At 37.4% G+C, this 23,038-nt stretch overlaps 2 protein-coding genes across 2 annotated transcripts in view; both read left to right on the forward strand.

Moving 5' to 3' along the window:
• Window positions 1-23,038, forward strand: part of LOC144581682 (uncharacterized) — a 316,803-nt gene that overhangs the window by 285,467 nt on the left and 8,298 nt on the right. Inside the window, exon 3 of the mRNA XM_078366066.1 lies at window positions 22,570-22,726. The gene's annotated coding sequence lies outside the window, so the exon portion shown is untranslated. The remainder of the gene's footprint in view (window positions 1-22,569; window positions 22,727-23,038) is intronic.
• Window positions 292-23,038, forward strand: part of INPP4B (inositol polyphosphate-4-phosphatase type II B) — a 988,233-nt gene continuing 965,486 nt past the window's right edge. Inside the window, exons 1-2 of the mRNA XM_054252895.2 lie at window positions 292-454; window positions 3,565-3,710. The gene's annotated coding sequence lies outside the window, so the exon portion shown is untranslated. The remainder of the gene's footprint in view (window positions 455-3,564; window positions 3,711-23,038) is intronic.

The following is a 23,038-nucleotide window of genomic DNA, read 5'->3' on the forward strand; positions in this document are numbered from 1 at the left end:
TTTTTAATGTATGTAAGAAGAGCTTGACCAAGGACTCAAAGCTTGAGTTCTTAAGAATTTTTAGTTGGTTTATTTAGCAATGTATATTGCACAATCTTGAGCACTTGATTTTATAACTTTGGTTTGATCTTTTGGATGGAACCCTTGTTCCTTTGATCTGATTATCTGTAACAAATTACCTGGCAGAGGATGAGGTCATGCTTCAGCTGCTACGTTCCTTTACAGGAAGGCTAAGTACTTTCACTACAGTATGTGATTGTGAATATAAATCCAGATGCCAGCTGCTGCCTCGTGCTCTGGCTTTTGCGTTCATGAGTTTTGTCTCAGTTTTCACCCCATGTAAACCTAGATTTTAAGTTTCATAATTGTACTGCATTGCAAGAACAAAAATACCTGCTTACACCACACTTTAATACATTTCCTGGAACTGCTTGGGAATTTTGAAGTTGTGGAGGTGAGTACATTGTCATGGTCCTGGTTGCTTCATTTTATCTTTATTTCTTTCTGTGTCTCACTCTTTTTCTCTTATTTTGCCTTGGAAATATCCAAACTCTGTCTCTGTTATGTAGAATATTTCTCCCTCTCTCTCCAAACTTTCACTGGCTGATGTTTAGATCCTGGGGAGCTTAACTTTTACTTCAAGGACCACTCATAATATTTTTCCAGCGAAGAGAGCTTTTTTCCTTAGAAGAATGACAGGGCCAGCTGTTACAAGCTTTGAACATCGTATTATGGGTAACAATTCAGTAACTTTATTAATTTCTTTCCTTCTTACATCTCTTCCCTTTTCTTCTACTTCCATTTTCTTTTCATTATGACCCTCTCTGCCTTCATTCCCTTTTTTATTTTTTTCCTTTCTACTTTGTGTACCTAATACATACTAGATATTATTCTACGCATAGAGATAAGGAGGATGTATAAGACATGTCTTTACTTTCAAGAAGCATATACAATGTAGGAGGCAGCAAGGGATGAGGAGGATCTAAAAGTCATTTTCATGGTTGCTAAAGGTCAATTCAGGATTGCTTTGATGGAGATGCCATTAATAGAAAACATGAGAGAAGGAGGATTTAGGCAGAAATGATAAATTTGACTTTCAACATGATAAAATTGTATGTACCTTCAAGACAACTAAGAAAGAAATTTAGTTTGGAGTTCAGGAAAGAGATTAGAGGTAGATTATAATTTTAGGAGTCACAAGTATATGTAGGTGATATGCCCAGGAAGGAAAAAAGATAATAAAAGCAAAAAAGCTTCCCCAAAGGATAAAATCTTAGATAACACTGTAGTTTACAGATGATCAGAAGAAGCAAAGACACTAAAAGTAAAAGAAATCAGTAAAAGTTAAAAAAATATATGGAAACTAACCCAGACCATTTCTAAACTTTTGCCTTCCTTGTATGACCTTGAGACCATGGACACCATGGATACAAAAGGAGTGATTTGCAAGGTATGATGAGAACAGAGAGTTGTACCTTGGAGGATGGATGAGGCTTTTCAGGAAGGAGGGGGTAATTGGCAAGTGTACAATGTTTCAGAACACTGAGTTCACTGATGACTGAAAAGGGGCCACTGAGTAAGCCTTAGCTCTTATTTGACCATTGTTGTTGTAGACTGTTTCTTCTTCTTCCATTTCCAGTGGAGATGGAGGGCAGATGGTTACCATCTTTTGCTTTTCTTGCCTATGATTTCTTCACTGTTTCCTATTCAGCTTCATTCTTTAACTTTTTTGAGCCTTCTCAGAAACATACTCATTGTTTACTTCTCTGAAATCCCCATTGAACCTTTATTTCAAAAGAGTCTCACTAGTTGAATTGAGCCTAATGCCCCATTTAACCTCTCTATGCTTTTATTAATTCATTTCTAAATAGGATTTGTTTAGAAGCATATTGAGCTCCTGGATAATATACTCAGCTTTCGGTGTCCTGTGATCTCTGAGATCTTTTGTTTAAATTTCTACATAGGCCAGTATCAGTAGATTTTAGTATATCATAAGAACAATTGATTTCACAAACACTGCATGTTTTTGTTCATAAGTGAGTGTTGAACAATGAGAAAACACAGACACAGGGAGGGGAACATCACATGGTGGGGCCTGATGGGTAGGAAGCTAGGGGAGGAATAGCAGGGGGTGGGGAGATTGGGGAGGGGTAGCATTAGGAGAAAAACCTAATGTAGATGATGGGGTGAGGGATGCAGCAAATCACCATCGTGGCACGTGTGTACCCATGTAACAAACCTGCACAATCCGCACATGTACCACAGAACTTAAAGTATAATAAATCGATCAATCAATCAATCAACCAACCCAAAAAACAAACAAATAAAAAAAGAACAATTGGTTTCAAATAATATTACAGAAAACTGAGTTTTTTGTTTTGTTTTATTTTGGCTGGCATGCGGAAAGACAGAGACTAAGTAAATATAGTTGAAAAGATAAGATAAAGACAATTATTAAAAAGATTTTTCAGTTAACAGAACTCACACCAAAGGGTTCTAAAAGCATAGTCAGTAGTCAGTAGTCTTTTCAAATCGGTAATAATAAGTAGGCTTTCCAGTCCTGCAAGGGCACAAGAAGTTGAAGAGATTAAATGCTTATGGAGAGTGGGACATTGTTTTTTCTCAAGTGATAAATTTCTTTGCATCTGACATCTCACAAAAAGTGATTTTATTCTGCTATTTTCTATAAAATATGGGATTGGTTTTATGATCATTTTACATTATTTTATTACTTTTATAAGGAGACTTGCAATAAATTTCAGTGTAGTTTTTACAAGGAGAACAAAAAGATAAAATTGCAATGGAGCTGAAATAATTCTTCTTACATCTAAACATTCATGTATATGAGTTTATGTAAAACTTTGTGAGCACAACTCTAAAGGTTTATCTTTTTAGTCTATCCTTTTTTTAGAATAAGGAAGGAGTATATGGTATGTTCCATATTTTTGTTAAAGGTGGGTGCCAAGGTTTCTATTACAAAGACCCCACTCCATTTTTTTTTCATTGCATTTTAGGTTTGGGGTACATGTGAAGAACATGCAAGATTGTTGCATAGGTACATACATGGCAGTGTGATTTGCTGCCTTCCTCCCCTTCACCTATATCTAGCATTTCTCCCCATGCTATCTCTCCCCAACTCCCCACCCCCCGCTGTCCCTCCCCTATTCCCCAAAACAGACCCCAGTGTGTAGTCCTCCCCTCCCTGTGTCCATGTGTTCTCATTGTTCAACACCCACCTATGAGTGAGAACATGCAGTATTTCATTTTCTGTTCTTGTGTCAGTTTGCTGAGAATGATGTTCTCCAGATTCATCCATGTCCCTACAAAGGACACAAACTCATCGTTTTTGATTGCTGCATAGTATTCCATGGTGTATCTGTGCCACATTTTCCCAGTCCAGTCTATCATCGATGGGCATTTGGGTTGATTCCAGGTCTTTGCTATTGTAAACAGTGCTGCAATGAACATTCGTGTGCATGTGTCCTTACAGTAGAAAGATTTATAGTGCTTTGGATATATACGAAGTAATGGGGTTGCTGGGTCAAATGGAATTTCTATTTCTAGGTCCTTGAGGAATAGCCACACTGTCTTCCAACTCTTAAACAAGTTAGCAGTGTTGGAGAAGAAACTGCTGGGTATCCTGACCACAAGTCTTCAGGACCTTGAAGTGTTCCTTCATACCCATCCATCTGGAGAAGATGCAACTGGTGGTAAGTCTTTAAGCCATAAGAGTTTATCAGGCAGGGTGGGAATGAGATTCTAGGTTAAAAAAATTATTTTATTATAATATATTTCAAACATACAGCATGGTTAAAATGAATTTACAGTTAAAAAATTATATAACCACAGCACAATTTTTTTTAAAAAATAAAAACAGGGTTTCACCGTGTTGGCCAGGCTGGTCTTGAACTCCTGACCTCAGGTGATCTGTCCACCTCAGCCTCCCAAAGCGCTGAGATTACAGGCATGAGCCACTTCGCCTGGCCACCACAGCACAATTCTATCCTTTATATTGTCCTATAAGTGCTTTATCACATAGATATCTATGTATTCCTTTTTTCATTCATTAATCCATTTTATCTTTCTGATGCATATCAATGTAAATTTCAGATATCAGTGCACTTCCTCCTAAATATGTCTGTATGCATATAATTCACTAGAATTTAATACTGGGTTCTTGTTTTTCTTTTTCATTTCTTTTTTTTTAAATTGAGACAGAGTCTCACTATGTTGCTCAGGCTGGAGTGCAGTGGTGCAATCACAGCTCACTGCAACCTCCACTTCCCTGGCTCATGCAATCTTTCCAGCTCAGCCTCCCAAGCAGCTGGGACCCCACCATGCCCGGCTAATGTTTTGTTTTATTGGTAGAGACAAAGTCTCACCATGTTGCCCAGGCTGGTCCCAAACTCCTGAGCTCAAGTGATCTACCCTCCTCATCCTTCCAAAGTGCTGGGATTACAGGCATAAGGCTCCATGCCCAGCCTGTTTTTCTTTTATTACATAAAATATATAACCAAAATGTATAAATGTTGCCAACACCTTCATCAAGTTTTGACCAATCCATATACTAGTTGAAAGCAAACTCATATCAAGATATAGAACATTACCACACCCAAGAAAGTTTCCCCAGACCCTCTCCAAACAGACCCTACCACTTTCTCCAGAAGAAAACACTCTTCTAATTTTTTTCCGTTATAGATTAGTTTTTACTATTCTAGAATGCCATATAAATTTTGTACAAAAGTATGTAGTCTTTTGTGTCTGGCTTTTTTCCACTTAGCATTACATAATGCTTTTGAGATTTATCAAACTTGTTGCCCATATCTGTAGTTTATTCTTTTTTATTAGTAAATAATATTCCAGTATAGGGATACACCACAGGTTTCTTTTTCATTTTTCTATTGATGGGTCCTGAACTTTTCCAGTTTTGGGTCACTATGAATAAGACTTCTATGAATATTATTGTACAAGTCTTTGTTTGTATAGAGAAATGGCATTCTCTCAGCCAGTGACAGTTGAAGTCACAACCTGACTTGAAGGCCAGGCTGCCAGGAATATCTAGTGGGTGCCACAGTCCCTTAGAAAGGATAAATTTGGTAATAGAGGATACTGGGGATAAAGTGGGAAGGTTTACTATGATACTATTGATAGCAGAAGCCCTGGATGTTGGTAATTAAAAATGAAACATATCAAAGAAAGGCAGTGTAACTGATACCTACTTTCATTTTGGAAGTAACACTTATAACCTTCCTATCATTTATTCATTCAATGCATATTTATTGATTGCCTACTAATTCCCAGACAGTGTTCCAGGGTTAGGAGTATATCAGTGAGCAAAATAGGAAAAAATCCATCACAGAGCTTACATTTTGATTTGTGGAGACAGAAAAGGAAGCAAATAAATAGGCAATTAGTGAATAGGTTATGAGACAGTAAGTGTTACAGGGAAAATAATTAATGTTATAGGTGAAATTTTAAAGGAAGGGTCTCATGAAGAAGAGGGTATTCAAGCAAATATTTTTTAAAGAGGCAAGAGCATAAAGCATGTGGAAATGTGTGGCAAAAGTATCCCAGGCAGAGGGGCAAGTGATTGGTGGGTGCATTGCAGGAGTAGCAAGGAGGTGACAAGTGAGGGTGAAATGAAGGGTGTGATGCACAGGGCATCGATGAGAGCAGAAAGGCAGAAGAGATTCAGACTCTGTATGGGTCTTGTCTGCTGTTGTAAGGACTTTGGGATTTATTCCGAGTGAGCTATTGATTCTGCAGAGCCATTGGAGGAATGATGAGATTAATTAGACATTTCTAAAATGGGTCATTCTGGCTCTCAGTTGGGAATAAACTTATGGGGAGCAAGAGTGTGAGTGGAAAGATGAATTGAAAAGATTCCTTAGTAGTCAGGCTATAGATGACTGCAGCTTGTCAAATTTATTTGAACTCTCGAGCCTCAGGTTCCTTACCTATAAAATTGGGCTAATAACAGCACTGATCTCATAGGGCTGTGAGTATTCGGCATGAAGGTAAGGTGCAGCCATAAATGCAGATTACCTATCATAGTGCCTTTCCTATGGTGAACACTCAATAAGGTATCACTGTTTCGATATTATCAGTGACTCAGGCTTCTGCAGAGGCTGAAATTGCTGCAAGAACAGTACGATAATTAAAAATGAAATAACATGACAACATTCTTTTACGTTGGCTGAATTGAGAGTGAAATAACATATTCAGAAGAAATGCTTTATATATTGAGTTGGCACGCGCGCGCGTGCGCGTGTGTGTGTGTGTGTGTATGTGTGTGTGAGAGAGAGAGATACTGATATTTCCTGTGGGAGGGTGTTTAAATTTTATAGTTAGATCTGATTATACCTAAATTTGAGCATGAATAGAATTTTCTCTATGGTGGATGGTACAAGAATTTTGGGTGAAGTACAGATGGATGGGGACAAAACAAGCTACAATGGGAAAAAGATAGCTTGGGATTCTTTTGGGTAAAAACTATAGTGCGTTTGTGTCTGACTTGGTAGTTGATGTGTGTTTGCTAAGCCTGTAAAACTTTTATGCATGTTTATGGTGAATGAATTTGCAATTGTGATTTATCTTTGCCCCTTAAAATTCTACTCTTTGAGGTTTGGTCTTTCTATTTTAGAAGCACCTTTTCTTGCTTTAGTTATATCTAGTCGCTTATCTCAGTGAATATTTGCCCAACTGTCTCTGAAGAGTTATTGTAGCTCCACTCAAGGACAAAAGCTTCCCAGAAAGCAAACAATAATGACCCTAGCTAGGTATTACGTTAGGCACTTCTTCAGAAGTAATGGGCTAGGCAATCTCAGAGGCATAATATTTAGAAGACCATGAGTCAATATAAATTAACTAAGTGTTTAAAATAATAAATATTTTATGTCTAAGACAAATTGGATTTTAAAAGTCATCAAGACTATAGAATTGAAGTAAATAGTAAGGCAGTTCACTCTTTGCTATGAGAATACAAGGGTAATATGAAGATTTTGGGAAAAATGAAATAGGTAGACAGGAAAAATTGCTCTTTTTAACTTTAAAAAAATTAACTCTTCGTGAATTGTAGTTATAGAAATTAATAAATAATTAAGTTGATCAAACCAATTAGGAATATACACTTAAAGCAATTTTATAGGTATGTATTTAATTTACCACAAATTTAGGAGTTTAAAAATGTGATTTTATTTTCCTACAACTGAAATTAATTTTTGCCTTGTCCCATTCTACCTACTTGCACAAATTTAACCATTGTCACTTTAAGATAAACTTAATCATTTCAAGAACTCCTCAAACCATACAGGATTTTCCCCTTTCTATTCTTCCCAAGAAGGTGTGTGTGTGTATACATATATACATTTATACATATGTATACACATACATATATATGTATACACACACTTATATAGCTACACAAATGTATACATATATGCATATGGTTTATTTGTCCATCCTGGTACCCAAATCACACTGAACTAACTCTAACGCTTCAGTCTTCTTTTGATTTGAAACTTTTTGATTGACCTATTTATTTTTATAGTCTTTGTCAATTTTTATAGATGTATAGCATGCATTTAGAAAAGTGTACTCTCTAGATATACACTCTGCATGTGTGTGTGTGTGTGTGTACACACACTCCAGGAAAGTCCTCCAGTGTTTAGCACCAGAGGGGCAGGGCATCTACTTCTCAACCATCAACTGTCCTTGCTGGCATCTGTTGTCACAACTTCCATCGGCTGATTTAGTTATTGGTATCCATTCTCATGCAACAGCTAAAATCTGACTTTTTTGTTCTTTGTAAATTTTGTAATTCCTCTAATGATGCAATGGATGTTACTTAGTATGGAGAATGTCTTGGTATAACAAGGAAATGATGGGGTATGATAGCATGTCTCTATGAAGGCTGGCATCACTTCCATTCTTCCCTGTACATGAATACTATTTCTGCTGTAAGTGATAGCCTATTTCACCCTTCTCTCCTTAAATCTAGGCTTGCTCAGTTGACTTGCTTGACCAAAAGAATGGGCAACAGTGGTGTTCTAAGAATTCCAAGGCTAGATCATAGGAAGTATTGCATCTCTTGTGTGGATCTCTTGGAATGCTCACTTCTGGAACACTGGGAATCCTGAGCTGCTATATAAGGAGTCCGGCTACTCTGAGACTGCCGTTCTGGAGAGGTCACATGTGGTTATTCTGATTAACAGTCACAGCTGAGCCCAGCCAGCCTTGCAGCTATTCCAGCCGAGGCATTAGAGATGTAAGTGAAGCTATCTTGAACACCACAGTTAAGTCCATTCACTAACTATGTAACATCAAGTTACAGCTACCAACACTATGTGGAGCATGAAAAATGCTCAGCTGAGCCTGTTCAAATTCTTGGCTCACAAAATTATAAGAGATAATAAATTAGTTGTTTTAGGTCTCTAAACCTTGGGGGCAGTTTGTTATGCAGCAAAAAACATGAGGTGGGCAGCACCTTAATTCATATCTCACATTGTAATTCTACTGCCTAGTCAATACAGTCAAGTTGATAATGTAGCAATGATTTCACATTCTTTTGAGCATCGTGACCCGTTGTCAGGAAACTGGTCTTTTCCTCAGATAACAAGGTTTGCTCTGTAACTCTGCATTGATCATTGTCTCCTGGTTTCATGTGTCACCACTTGCATACTTTCTGGAAAGCCTTTCTTAGGAAACCTTCATTAGAGTTTTTCTTGAGTGCATATCCATTCTCTCTGTTTTGCATCCACTCCTTCAGTTTCTCTGTATGTTTTGACTATTTTGCATAGTATTTTATCTCTTTTTTTCTGTCTACTTGGGCTCTAAAGTTTTCCAAGTCATAGACCACTATCATAAATCAAATGACCCTGTAAGAGTGCTTTTGATATTGGACGCTCTGTTCTGTTTGGTTTATTTGTCCATCCCGGTGCCAAAATCACACTGAACTAACTCTAACTCTTTAATCCTCTTCCGATTTGAAACTTTTTGATTAACCCACTTACTTGTATAGTCTTTGTCAATTTTTATTGACATTTAGAATACATACCAAAAAGTGCACAAATCTTAAATGTACATAGCCCTATAAATTTTCAAAATAAACACACTTTTGTTATTACTGTAGAGATTAAAACCTAGAATATTTAATAGTATCTAGAAACCTTCCTTTTGTCACTCTTCCACTCAGTACCCCAATGTATTTAGCATTTTGACTTTTATAACCATAAATCAGTTTTGACTCCTCTGAACCTTATGTAAATAAACTCATGTAGTATGTATTCTTTTTTGTTTGGATTCTTCCATTCATCTTTCTATTTGTGATATTTGTCTGTGTTGTACATGTGGTAATTATTCATTTTAATTGTTGTGTAGTATCCCATTGTATGAATATATCACAATTTATTAATCCATGCAGTTATTAACAAACATTTGAATTCTTTAAAGGTCTTGATTATTAAGTCTAGCCAAATATGAATACTCAAGAATATAAATAATCTAGTACATGACATTTGTTTACATTTTTGTCTGATATGTATTTTGATGTAGAAGTAAAAGACTGTAAGATTTGTATACATTCATCTTTGGTAGACACTCTAAAGCCATTTTCAACTTTCAGAAGTTGTGCCAATTTACACACTCACCCCAGAGTTTGAGAGTTTTTGTTGTATTATAATCTGGCCCCTATTTGGTTTAGTTTTTTTTTTTAACTGTTAGCTACTCTGATGTATGTGTAATGAATTTTTATTATGACTTTAACATTTATTTTCTTGAAAGAATAATGATGCTAAACACCTGTTAATGTGTTTATAACCATTTGATATTCTTTCTGTGAAGTGCTTGTTTAAATCTTTTTCCCATTAAAAATTGAGTTGTTTATATGTTTTTTATTGATTTATAGGAGTTCCTTATATATTATGGAATGGAGTTCATTCTTTGGATGCATGGTTGCAAATAGTCTCTCACACTTTACAACTTGCTTTTTTACTCTCTTGATGCTAGTTTTGGTGAGCAGAAGCTCTAAATTTTAATGAAGTTATTTATCAATCCTTTTTTTATAGTTAGTGCTTTTATGCATCCTATCCAAAAAATCTTTGCCTACTGTAAAGTCGTTGTGTTAGTTTTCTATTGTTGCTAGACAAACTCAGTAGCTTAAATAATATGATCTCACTGTCTCTGTCAGAAGTCTGAGGATGGATTAGCTGCTCAGGGTCTCACAAGGCTAAAATTAAGGTGTTGGCTGGGCTGTGTTCTCATCTGAGACTTGGCTGGGAAAAACTTACCTCTAAGTTCGTTCAGGTTTTGACAGAATTAATTTTTCTGTGACTGTATGAATGAGGGCTGTGGATTTTTGTTGGCTTTTGGCTGGTGGCTAACCTCAGGTGATGGTGGCCACTTACAATTCTGGAGGCAGCTTGCAGTTCTTCATTATGGAGCTTCTTCAACCAACCTTCTTTCTTCATCAAGTCAGCAAGGGAAGTCCCTCTTTTGAGGAGGCTCCAGACCTTCTTTTAAAGACTTTCACTTGAGTAAATCAGACCATATAAGATAAACTCTCTTGTGGTCATAACTCTAAATTAACTTATCTGATGCTTTAATTACATTTGAAATTTCTTTCTTTCTTTTTTTGGCTTAAACAACAGCTGTTTATTTCTCACAGTTCTGGAAGCTGGGAAGTCCAAGATCACGATGCTAGGAAATTCACTTCCTAGTGAGGTTCCTCCTTCTGACTTGTAGCTGCCTACCTTCTTGCTGTGTCCTCACATGATGGAGAGAGAAAAGAGCTCTACTCTCTTTTCTTCTTTTTTTTAATTGCATTTTAGGTTTTGGGGTACACATGAAGAACATGTAAGATAGTTGCATAGGTACACACATGGCTGTGTGGTTTGCAGCCTTCCTCCTCATCACCCTATATCTGGCATTTCTCCCCATGTTATCCTTCCCCAACTCCCCACCCCCTGCTGTCCCTCCCCTATTTCCCACCCCAGACCCCAGTGTGTGATGGTTCCCTCCCTGTGTCCATGTGTTCTCGTTGTTTAATACCCACCTATGAGTGAGAACATACGGTGCTTGATTTTCTGTTCTTGTGTCGGTTTGCTGAGAATGATAGTTCCTTTGCCATATTCTATTAGTTAGAAGGAAGTCACAGCGAAGGGGATGGAACTATACATGATGTGAATGCCAGGAAACAGAAACTGAGGGGGATCCTGTAAGATTCATCCCCATAATCTGGAGGATTTTTTAAATGTTATTTTCTAGAAGTTTTCTTATTTTACATTTCACATGCAGTCTTACAATATATTTGGAGTTGATTTTTATGTAAGGTAGGAATTAAGATTCATTTAAACAGACCCAGTAAAATTTATATGTCACACATCAAGTGAATATATGTTTGCTTCCGTTTCTGAATTCCGGTTTTTGTTCATTGGTCTGTTTATATCTCCTGCACAAAAACCATGACTTCTTATTACTAAGGTATATAATATGTCTTTATATCTGAGTAGTGTAAACACTCCAAATTTGTTCTTTAAGTTGTCTTATCTATTCTTTGTTTTTAGGATTTACACATAAATCATAGAATAAGTTTTTAAGTTCTATAAAAATTTCTTGTGAAATTTTTATTGGTATCCCATTAAATTTATAGATCAATCTGAAAGGAATGGTTAACTTTCAAAATTGAGCCTTTCAATTCTTGGAAGCATTCTCTCACTCTTAGCTTTTAAAATTTATCTTAGCAATATTTTATAGTTTTCTGTATAGAAGTCTGACATATTTTTCATTAGGTTTATTTCTCTCAAAAGTAAACCAGTGGTTCTCTATGAGATTGGAGCTTTTCATCTCTCTCAGATGAGCACGTTTTTGAAACATGATGTAGTATTGAAAAAAACATGGCTTTGCTAAATTCCTCACTCAGAACCTTAAAATATAATCTCATTAATACAAATTGTGAATGCTCAGAAAACTAGAGACTCCAATATTCACAAATAAGCAGACTCCACTCCAAACCAAATCTAATAGCAGTGACACTGACAATAAGATATATATTCCTACTTACTTTACTTTTAATTCTGTTTATGTGGTGAATCAGATTTACTAATTTGCATATGTTGAACCAACCTTGCATCCCCAGAACGAAGCCTACTCAATTGTGGGGAATTAACTTCTTGATGTGCTGTTTGATATGGTTTGCTAGTATTTTGCTAAGGACTCTTGTTCATCAGGTATAATGGCCAGGAGAGAGAGAGAGAGAGAGAGAGAGAGAGAGAGAGTGAGAGTCTTTGTCAGATTTTGGTATCAGGATGATGCTGTCTTCAGGGAATGAGTTAGGGAGGGATCCTTTCCAGATATTTTTTGGAATAGTGTTAGTAAGGTTGGTACCAGCTCTTCTTTGCATGTCTGGTAGATTTTGGCTGTGAATCTATCTGGTCCTGGGTTTTATTTGGTTGGTAGGTTTTTTTATTACTGGCTTAATTTTGAAACATTTTACTGGTCCATTCAGGGTTTCAATTTCTTCCGAATTCAGTCTTGGGAGGTTGTGTGTTTCCAGTAATCTAGCAATTTTCTCTAGATTATCTAGTTTTTGTGCAAAGGGTGTATTAATAGTCTCTGAGGAAGTTTCTGCATTTCTGTGGGATCAGTTTGTAATGCCACATTGTCATTTCTAATTAAGCTTATTTGGATCTTCTCTCTCTTTTTCTTTGTTAATTGGTTAATCTAGCTATCCTGTTCACCCTTTTAAAGGATACAATTTTTCATTTTATTGATTATTTGCATGAGTTTTTGGTCTCAATTTCATTTAGGTCAGCTCTTAGTTATTTCTTTTCTTCTGCTAGCTTTTGGGCTATTTTGTTCTCATTTTTCTAGTTCCTCTCGATGAAATGTTAGATTGTTAATTTGAGATCTTTCTGACTTCTTGATGTGTTTAGCACTCTAAACTTTCCTCTTAACACTGTTTTTACTGCATGCCAGATGTTTTGGTATATTCTGTCTCTTCTTCCATTTAAAGAGTTTTTTATTTCTGCCTTCATTTTGTTTACCCAAAAGTCAGTCAAGAGCAAGTTGTTTAGTTTCCATGTAATTGTGTGATTTTGCAAGATCTTCTTGGTATTAATTTCTATTTTTATTCCAGTGAGGTCAGAGAATATGCTTGATATAATTTTCATTTTTTAAATTTATTGACACTTGCTTTATGGCTGAGCATGTATTTGATCTTAAAAGTATATTTTATGTGCAGATGAGAAAAATTTACATTCTGTAGTTGTTGGGTGGAGTGTCCTGTAGATGTCAATTAAGTCCAGTTGACCAAGTGTCAAATTTAAGTTCAGAATTTCTTTGTTAGTTTTCAGCCTGGATGATCTGTCTGATACTGTCAGTGGGGTGTTGTATTGCTGTGTGGGTTTTTAAATCTCTTCATAGGTCTACAAGTGCTTTTTTTTACGAATCTTGCTGCTTCAATGTTGGATACATGTATATTTAAGATAGTTAAGTCTTATTGTTGGATTGAACCCTCTATCATTATGGAGTGACCTTTTTTGTTGTTGTTGGTTTAAAGTCTGATTTATATACATAAGAATAACGACACCTGCCCTTTTTTATTTTCTTTTTGTGTGATAGATCTTTTACCATCCCTTTACTTTGAGCTTATGGGTTTATTACATTTGAGATGGGTCTCTTTAAGATAGCAAAGGTTGGGTCTTATTTTCTTAATCAGACTTGCCACTTTGTGACTTTGAAGTGGGATATTTAGATCTTTTACTTTCAAGATTAATATTAATGTGTGATGTTTTAATCTTTCCATGGTATTGCTACCTGATTGCTTTTTCCATGGTGTTGCTACCTGGTTGCTTTCCATGATATTGCTACCTGAACTTGATTGTGTAGTTTCTTCATAGGGTCTGTGAGCTATGTTCTTTTTTTTTTGGAGATGGATTTGTTGCCCAGGCTGGAGTGCAATGGTGTGATCTTGGCTCACTGCAACTTCTGCCACCAGGTTCAAGCGATTCTGCTGCCTCAGCCTCCCAAGTAGCTGGTATTACAGGCATCTGCCACCATGTCCAGACAGTTTTTTGTATTTTTAGTAGAGACAGGGTTTTGCCATGTCAGCCAGGCTGGACTTAAACTCCTGACCTCAGGTGATCCACTCATGTTGGCTCCAAAAATGCTGGGATTACTGGTGTGAGTCACCGTGCCTGGCCAGCTATGTTCTTATGTATGTACTTATGGTAGCAGGTGTTGTTCTTTTATTTCCATTGTTTGAAATTCACAGAAGGATTTCTTATAAGGCTGGTCTATTGATAATGAATTCCCTTAATGATTGCTTGCCTAAAAAATGTTTTATTTCTCCTTCACTTAAGAAGCTTAGTTTGGTGGGGCATTCAATTCTTAGTTGGCATTTCTTTTTTTGTAAGAATGCTAAAAGTTAAGTCCTCAATGTTTTCTGGCTTGTAGAATTTCTGCCAAGAAGTCTACTGTTTCACTGAGGAAGTTTTTCTTCCCTCCCTTCCTCCCTCCCTCCCTCTCTCCCATCTTTCTTTCGTTCCCGCCTCCACCTGCTTTCTTTTGTGATCTCGCTCTTTTCTATAGGTGTCTTTAGGATTGTTTTCTTTTACATTGACATTGGAAAGTATGACGACTATGTGTCTTGGTGATGGTCATCTTGTATAATATCTTGTAGAAGTTTTCTGAATTTCTTGAATTTGCATGTAAACCTCTAGTAATATTGGGGAAATTTTTGTGGATTAAATTTTCAGATATGTTTCCAAGTTGGTTACTCTCTTTTCCTTTCTCTCTCAGAATACTACTGAGATGTAGGTTTGGTCCCTCTACTAAATAATTTCATATTTCTCATAGGTTTGTTCATTTTTAAGATTTTTCTTTTTTCTTTTTTTTTTTTTTGAGACAGAGTTTCACTCTTGTTGTCCAGGCTGGAGTGCAATGGTGTGTTCTTGGCTGACTGCAACCTCCACTTCCCGGGCTCAAGCGATTCTCCTGCCTCAGTCTCCCGAGTAGCTGGGATTACAGACATGCACCACCATGCCCGGCTAATCTTATATTTTTGGTAGAGACAGGGTGTCTCCATTTTGGTCAGGTTGGTCCAGAACTTCTGACCTCAGGTGATCTGCCTGCCTCAGCCTCCCAATGTGCTGGGATTACAGGTATGAGCTGCTGCACCTGGCCAAGATTCTTCTATCTTTACTTTTGCCCTACTAGATTGATTTGGAGGCCTGGTCTCTGATCTCTAAAATCCTTTTTTCAGCTTGGGCTAGCTTGCTGTTAAGGATTTCAGTTGTATTTAGAAATTTCTGTAGTGAAATTTTCAATTCCAGAAGTTCAGCTTGGTTCTTTCTTAAAATGGCTATGTTGCATTTCAACTGTTTTCCTGGCTTACTTGGAATGTATTTCAAGTTTCTCTTGAACCTCATTGAGCTTTCTTGCCATTTAGATTCTGAATTCCATATCTATCATTGCAGACATTTCGATCTGTTTAGGACCCATTACTGGGAAGCTAGTGCAGTCCTTTGGAGGTAAACAAACACTCTGACTTTTTAAATTGTTGGAGCTCTTGTGCTGATTCCTTCTTACCTGAAGGGGCTGATATTCCTTTTACATTTTCCTTTTGAAATTGCTATCATTTGGATAGAGATTTTTGTTTTTGCATTCTTTGTTTCCCCTTCATGGTTTGACCGTGGTGTATGTTGTGTATAGTTGATTGGCATGCTCTCTGGGTGCTTTTAGAGGGCTAAGGCTCTGTTTGGGTTCCTTATCTGTGGATGGTTTCTTGCATTGCATTTCGCAGGAATTGCATGTTGACAGAATTTACTTTTGTTTGGTGGCAGAATTCAGACTGTGATCAAGTAGATGGTGCTTAAGTGTAAGGACCAGCAGATGGGCTTTTACTCAGGCACGCACCTCTTTTCTATTTCGGTGTGTTTGCAACAGTGCTGCGGGCAAAGGAGATAAGGATTGGGGCAATAACTTCCTCACCAAGTCTGTTCCTGGGTTTTGGGGTATCCTCTTTCAATTACTGGCTCTGCATCCACATTTCTTAAGTGGGCTTCACCCCCTTTTCCCTTAGGAGTGATATGAGTCTAAGGTTAGGTCACCAGGAGACCTAGAGTACTCTGCTGGGCCTCGGAGCTTCACAGAGTCAGAGTGGGTTGCAGGGTATGTCTTTTGTTAGTCTGGTGATGCAGTGGGTCAGTGAGGAGGATCCCCAGGCAGGATGTTTGTGCTGCAGATGTGCAGCTGGTGCAGTGCCCATGGCTTAAAGGTTTTAGCTCAGCAGTTGACTCTGGGGCCTGCATGGCTTACACTCCCCTGACTGACTAGGTCTCCTTCCATTATCTGTCCCTGGAGCAGGCCTGACCAGCTAGACTTGTTCAGTCTTCTCTGTCTAAATTGTTTGACTACTCCAGGTGTTCCAGGCCTTGGGGATCACTGGGGCAGAAGCTGCAGCTGGCTAACCAGCTATACCCTTCCTGGATCAGGCTTGTCAAGGGAGGAATGCCCAGCTCTTGTGCCAACACATGAACCTGAACCACATTCTTCTCAGTGTTCTGAGTGGGGGCTCCTCCTCTGCTCAAGTTCAGATCACATATCTCAGTTTGAGACCCCTGTGTGGTGTATTCAAATTCTGAGGTTGGGACTGGGATTGTGGTTTTATCCTCTGGCCCCTTGGGGTTAGTGCTGGCTGTGCTGGGGGACCAAATTTCTCCCAGATTTGTTAGTCAAACACTCAGCCAGGACAGTGGAGATTTTGCTGTTGACACTTCTGCAGGAGTGACCAGGCAGGCAGTGTTGGTTGAGGGGCCAGTGGACAAGAAGGTATATGGATCTGATGTGCCCTGGTCCTGTGGGAAAGGCAGTCTTGCTGTCTCCAGCCTGGCAGTCGCAGGAGTAGCAGATGCCAGACAAAGAGACTTGGGGATGGGCTCCTATGGTCGCATTTTATTTCAGGGGCACTGTGCACTACGAAACCTTCTCAGTTCTGCACAGGTTCAAGCTTTACCTCTGCCTGATCTCTGGGCAGTTCCCCTTTCCAATTCAAATGTTTATGGGGATCATGGGATCTCTTGCAGCTAGCATCCCAGAAGTCCATGATGGGAGTGTGGTGCTCTGGAATTCCTTCACTCACCCCTTCCTTAGTATCTGTTCAGGACCAGGAGTTGGTCCTGGTGCTCAGCAACTCCATGCAGCCTTCCCAGCTTCCTCCCTCTTCAACTGCAGTGTCTGCACTGTCTATCTGTTAACTTCCAGTGTTTTCTCTCAAAAGATCTGTCTGAAGTGTGATGGTTTACTCAATATTTTGGTGGTGAGGTGGTTTCCAGCTGCATCTAGTCTACCATCTTAGTTTCTCCTCAAACTTTTTTTGTAAAGGGCAAGCTAGTAAATATTTCAGGCTTTCTTCGCCATAAAGGAAATTTTATGGCAAGTATTCATAGTAGCATGAAAATAATCATCAACAATATTTAAAATGAATGGACCTAGCTATGTTCCAATAAAACTATACTCACAAAACATGTGCTGGATGGATTTGACCCAAGGGCTGTAGTTTGCTAGCCTCCTTTTCTAAGACATTGTTTAGAAATTACTGAAATCTGTTTGGAGTCCATCTAATTAAAGGTATAATGACTAAATGGTAAACTTTCCAAGCCACTGCAATGAGGGGGTATGTTTAATGTCATTCCAGAAGTATAAATGCATCCACGTCTCTGCCCAATTGTGTGATCTATAGTGTTTGCAGTCTACTGTAAAGGGGAAAGAATCTGAGTCAGAAGAGTGATATTTCTTTTTTTTTATACTTTTAAATTTATATATCATAGTTGTACATATTTTGGGATGCATGTTATATTTTGATAGATACATGAAATGCATAATGATCAAATTAGGGTAATTGGAATATTCATCGCCTCAAACGTTTATCTTTTCTTTGTGTTTGGATAATTGCAGTTCCAGAACAGAGATATTTCTCGGCCATATTCCACTAAGGATTTCCACTGCTTTTTTAATGAACAGGGAAAGGAAAAGGAGATACCTAATATATATACAAATTCACATGTAAATGTATATTATCACATATACTTGTGCTTTAATTAATATACAATAAAAATTTCCCTACATATTCCATATACTTTTTTTTTTTTTAATTTTTTATTGGATTATAGATTTTGGGGTACATGAGCAGAGCATGCAAGACAGTTGTGTAGGTACACACATGGCAGTGTGCTTTGCTTTTCTTCTCCCCTTCACCCATATTTGGCATTTCTCCCCAGGCTATCCCTCCCCACCTCCCCCTCCCACTGGCCCTCCCCTTTTCCCCCCAATAGACCCCAGTGTTTAGTACTCCCCTTTCTGTGTCCATGTGTTCTCATTTTTCATCACCCACCTATGAGTGAGAATATGCGGTGTTTCATTTTCTGTTCTTGTGTCAGTTTGCTGAGGATGATGTTTTCCAGATTCATCCATGTCCCTACAAACGACACGAACTCATCATTTCTGATTGCTGCATAATATTCCATGGTGTATTATTTCATTTGTGTAAACTTTTCTAGAGCTAGTTCTTCTCTTTGACTTTCAATCTATATTGTACTTATATTTAATTTGACTTATTTGTGAATATAGACACTACTAATCAGTATAAATAATTTGAATTACAGGAATTTTGCTACACAATTTTTGGTGTGCAGTGTTTAAGTATAAATACTTCCAGAGATACAAAGTTCTGAACTCAGAAGCTACTGATTGGAGGGCGGGTGCAGTGCCTCACACCTGTAATCCCAGAATTTTGGGAGGCCAAGGGGGGCAGATCACATGAGGTCAGGAGTTTGAGACTAGCCTTGGCAACATGGTGAAAACCCATTTTTACTAAAAGTACAAAAATTAGCTGGGCATGGTAGTGTATGCTTGTAATTCCAGCTACTGAGGAGGCTGAGGCAGGAGAATTGCTTGAACCCAGGAAGTGGAGGTTACAGTGAGGCAAGATCACACTACTGCACTCCAGCCTGGGTGATAGAATGAAACTCTGTCTCAAAGAAAAAAAAAATCTAAAACAGTATATATGTTTAATTACACATCATAAAAGATGAGTAATAGTGATAGAGAAAATAGTCCCCAAAGCCCAGGTATACTTCGGTAAACAGGATGCAAATCTGAATATCTGAACTATATATAAAGGTAAATAGATAGGCTATCATTTCCTAAGAATTTCTAAAACTTTTGGCTATCATTTTTGTCCAAAGAAACATATGGTGCAGCCGATATATGGTCTGGGTTTATTTAGTGAGCTAAGAAATCAGGGGTACAATTTGTAATTTCTATTTTTGGGACTTGTTATTTTAACTTAAGCACCTTCCTTGACACACTGATAAGAATTTTGCACAACATGGGCCATTAATAGCTCTCATGGAAAAGAGGATTGGTAGTCAAATCAATGTGGGATTCTTTTGATACTATCTCCCTCTGTTAGAGACTCACCATATTCACGAACATATTACGGGTTTCAAGAAGTCTGGAAGTTAAGAAATGTTTTCATGCTTAGCCAAGGTTTCTTTCAAACATTTTTGATGATGAAGCAGATTTTTCCCCTATGGTATACTTAATACTGAAGTGCTAGTGTTGCAAGGAAAACAAAACAAAACAAAAACTTGGGAAACAGATGCTTTTTTGTTTATTTGCTTGTTTTTGTTTTGTTTTTTGAGATAGAGTCTCGCTCTTTTGCCCAGGCTGGAGTGCAATGATGTGATTGTGGCTCACTGCAACCTCTGCCTCCTGGGTTCAAACAATTCCTCCTGCCTCAGTCTCCTGAGTAGCTGGGATTATAGGCACCCGTCCCAATGCCCGTCTAATTTTTGTATTTTTAGTAGAGACAGGGTCTCACCATGCTGGCCACACTGGTCTCGAACTCCCGACAAGTGATCCACTGGCCTCAGCCTCCCAAAGTGCTAGTATTACAGGCGTGAGCCTCTACGCCTGGCCAGAAAGAGCTGTTTTAATCCTTAATTTATTATCCTGTGGTTTTTCAGAACCTCCTTCTTTTTTTTCTGACATTTCCAATCAAGATAGCTGTATTTTTTCCTATCATTTCTAATAGATTTCTGAACTTCGTTTTCTATCTAAATAACTTGGAGAGAGAAATTGATTCTTCTCTATTTGTTTATTTTTCCTTAGTTGAAAACATTATAGTCATATTTTGTTTTATTAGCAATATTTAAAAATGTGTTGACATAGAAATTTATTTCAATAAGTATATGATTAGTAGTGACTTAGCTGAGTACTATATCATACTTTTTATATTTATAATTTTAAAATTTATACAAATAGTCTAAAGTAATATGCTCATTATTGAAAAATAAAATAACTCAGAAATTTTTAGAATAAATGTAAATTTCCCACTCACTAAAGATAATTTCTGCTATCAGTTTGCATTCTTTGGGGACATATAAAATGCATTTAAAATACTTATTTTACAGCTTTTAAGTTTTATGGGGTATGTAGAAATATTTCCCTCTTCCTGTGTTTTTAAATAAAATAATAATATGCTTTCTTCTTAAAGTTATCAGAAAGTCTAGAAACACAAGTGAGTATGCGTAATAAATGGATTATTGATATTGTATCATAATGGATATGTTTCATGACATTGCATATTATGTTCAATGAGTTGTCCGTCTTTAGTGCCACATTGTTCAATGATTCAAAGCTGCAATGAACGTGTTTCATTGACATGATATTTCCATCAGTCCCTGAACATGCATCTGTAATGTGCTGATTTGTGTCTCTGATTTCACTGAATAAACCTATCTCCTTGGCATATCTCAGAAGATATTATCAAAGTCGTTCAGTTTGTCTATCATCTGTCTATCTCCAAACGATGCTGTTCTTTTGTAGAAAAAAATTTAAGACTTTTTATTCTGTAATACACCTATAATTCAATCTTGTACATAGTATGAAGATAGAATCTGCATTTACTTTTTTTTCCCCCAAATGAATGGTGAGTTGTTTTTATATCTTTTATGGAGTCTTCCACATAGCATCCATTCACAGGTAGAAGATTAATGTTTATAAATAATCTACAAAACGATGAAAGTTGAAGGTGTGAGGGCAGATGAGATCTTGGGGAAGAGAGTAGATATGGAGAAGGACCAAACATATATCTTGGACCTTGGGACATATCTATCTTTAGAGAAAGGGAGCAAGAAAAGGAATTATCCAAGAAGTAGACAGAAAATTCAGGGAAATTTCAAGATGAGGTCAGGGCAGAAGTAACAAGTGAAAAAGACAGAATCTATTATGAAATGGGTAAAACAAAACATTTGATGCATCCCTTATGCAGTTCATTGAATTCTGTGATACCGTGTGGTATAACTGGATTTTAGGTTACTTAAAATGTATTCTGTTGTTTCTGTCCATGGACACAGATAGTTTTGAGTTAACTGTAGACATGGTCTGTCTCTAGGTAAAAAAGTCAAATTTTCTAAACAAAAGATTTAAAAATGTTATTTTGTTAAATGTTTATTCTTATGATGCATTCAAAAAATGTTTTCAATTAAAACCAAGTGAATATACAATGATGCAATATTAATAAAATGGCTTTTAATCTAAACAATCTATAAACATAAAAGATGTGATGTGTATATGTAACTCAGTTAAAGTATGGGCATACTTGGCCAGACCTCTTAGTATCATAATATTTTTCAGCACCACAATATGCTATATAAGACATTTTAACCTTATTGATTCTATGTCTTTGTAAGCTAGCATTTCTAGCATCTCTTTGTGTCTCACTTTTTCCTACTTCTCTCTTCAAAAAAGAGATTGCAAGAGGTAGTGAATGTATCCAGGTTTAGTTTGGATGTATTATTTGATCAGCCTGTAGTCATGCCACAAAGGTGATTATAACTGTATAAATACATAGCAACACAGCACCACACTAGCCTTTACCAGCTGCCCTGGAAAGCAGCCAGTGTGCAAACAGTGCTGTGTGTGCCTCTTTGCCTGGCTGCGCACTGGCTGAGGATGGATGCTTAGGACTCTGGAGCAGATGCTTGGTGGCAAGATGGGTGAAAAAACCTCCACGGAGGCATTTACTGAGAAGCCCATCCAGAAATGTTGACATGACACCAAGGGGCTGCCATCAGGTGATGAATGAGGGGTGCTGTCAGTGAGCTGACATGGCACATGGCATGTGACAGGGGTGGCTCATTTTGATTCAAGGTATTGAGCAGCCTGTGAGGCTAGGAAAATCAGCAGCAGTGACAGGCCCTGCCTTGGTATCTGTGGTCAGAAAGCTCGGTTTGTCCAGTGAGACTCTGTTTGGAGCAGGTTGCAGTTTCTTTAAAAGCTACATCCATAAATGTAGAAAGCAGCATTGCCAGCATCATTAACATCATATCTGAAAGAAGCTGATGCACATCCATAAATCATACTAATGAATGACAGCTAATAGTGATGTGCTGGATGCCGTGTTTCATAAAACTCTTTCAGTCATTCTCTATCTGCTTATCCAGATTTACTTTCCTCATTACCTCATTTTTGCCAGGTATTTTATTATATATGTTTATTTTGTTAGAGGTTATTTCTTTCCAATACTATCCTAAATGGAGGTTACAGCAGGGTAAAGTCTTTGGACAATCTTGTTTCCTGGTGCATTCCCAGTGTCAAGAATGGTGCCTGAATATAGAAAGTCCTCAATATATATTTGTTGAAAAAAATGTAAAAATTCAGTCTGGTAAGTTTCTAGTGATCTCTCAGAATATTAGAGAGGTTCAAACCAGCAATTTAGTATAAGAACTATTTTTCTTCAAAGGGATTCCTAATAGCTGAGTTTTATAGTATTCAAAATGTATAATGCTGTATTGCAAATAGCTATGTTTCTGATGGACTTATTAGTTAGCATTACAAATTTAGCTAGTCAACTAATTGTTATTTGTGCACATTGCCAAATAACAGGTTTTGACTAGATTTCCCCTTTCCCCTTTCCATTCCTCCCATCTTGCCCTGAAGAGAATGTTGTCACAACATAAAACCTTTCTTCCGAGTC

This window comes from Callithrix jacchus, chromosome 3 (assembly GCF_049354715.1).
Source record: "Callithrix jacchus isolate 240 chromosome 3, calJac240_pri, whole genome shotgun sequence".
In the NCBI taxonomy this organism is placed as follows: Eukaryota; Metazoa; Chordata; class Mammalia; order Primates; family Cebidae; genus Callithrix; species Callithrix jacchus.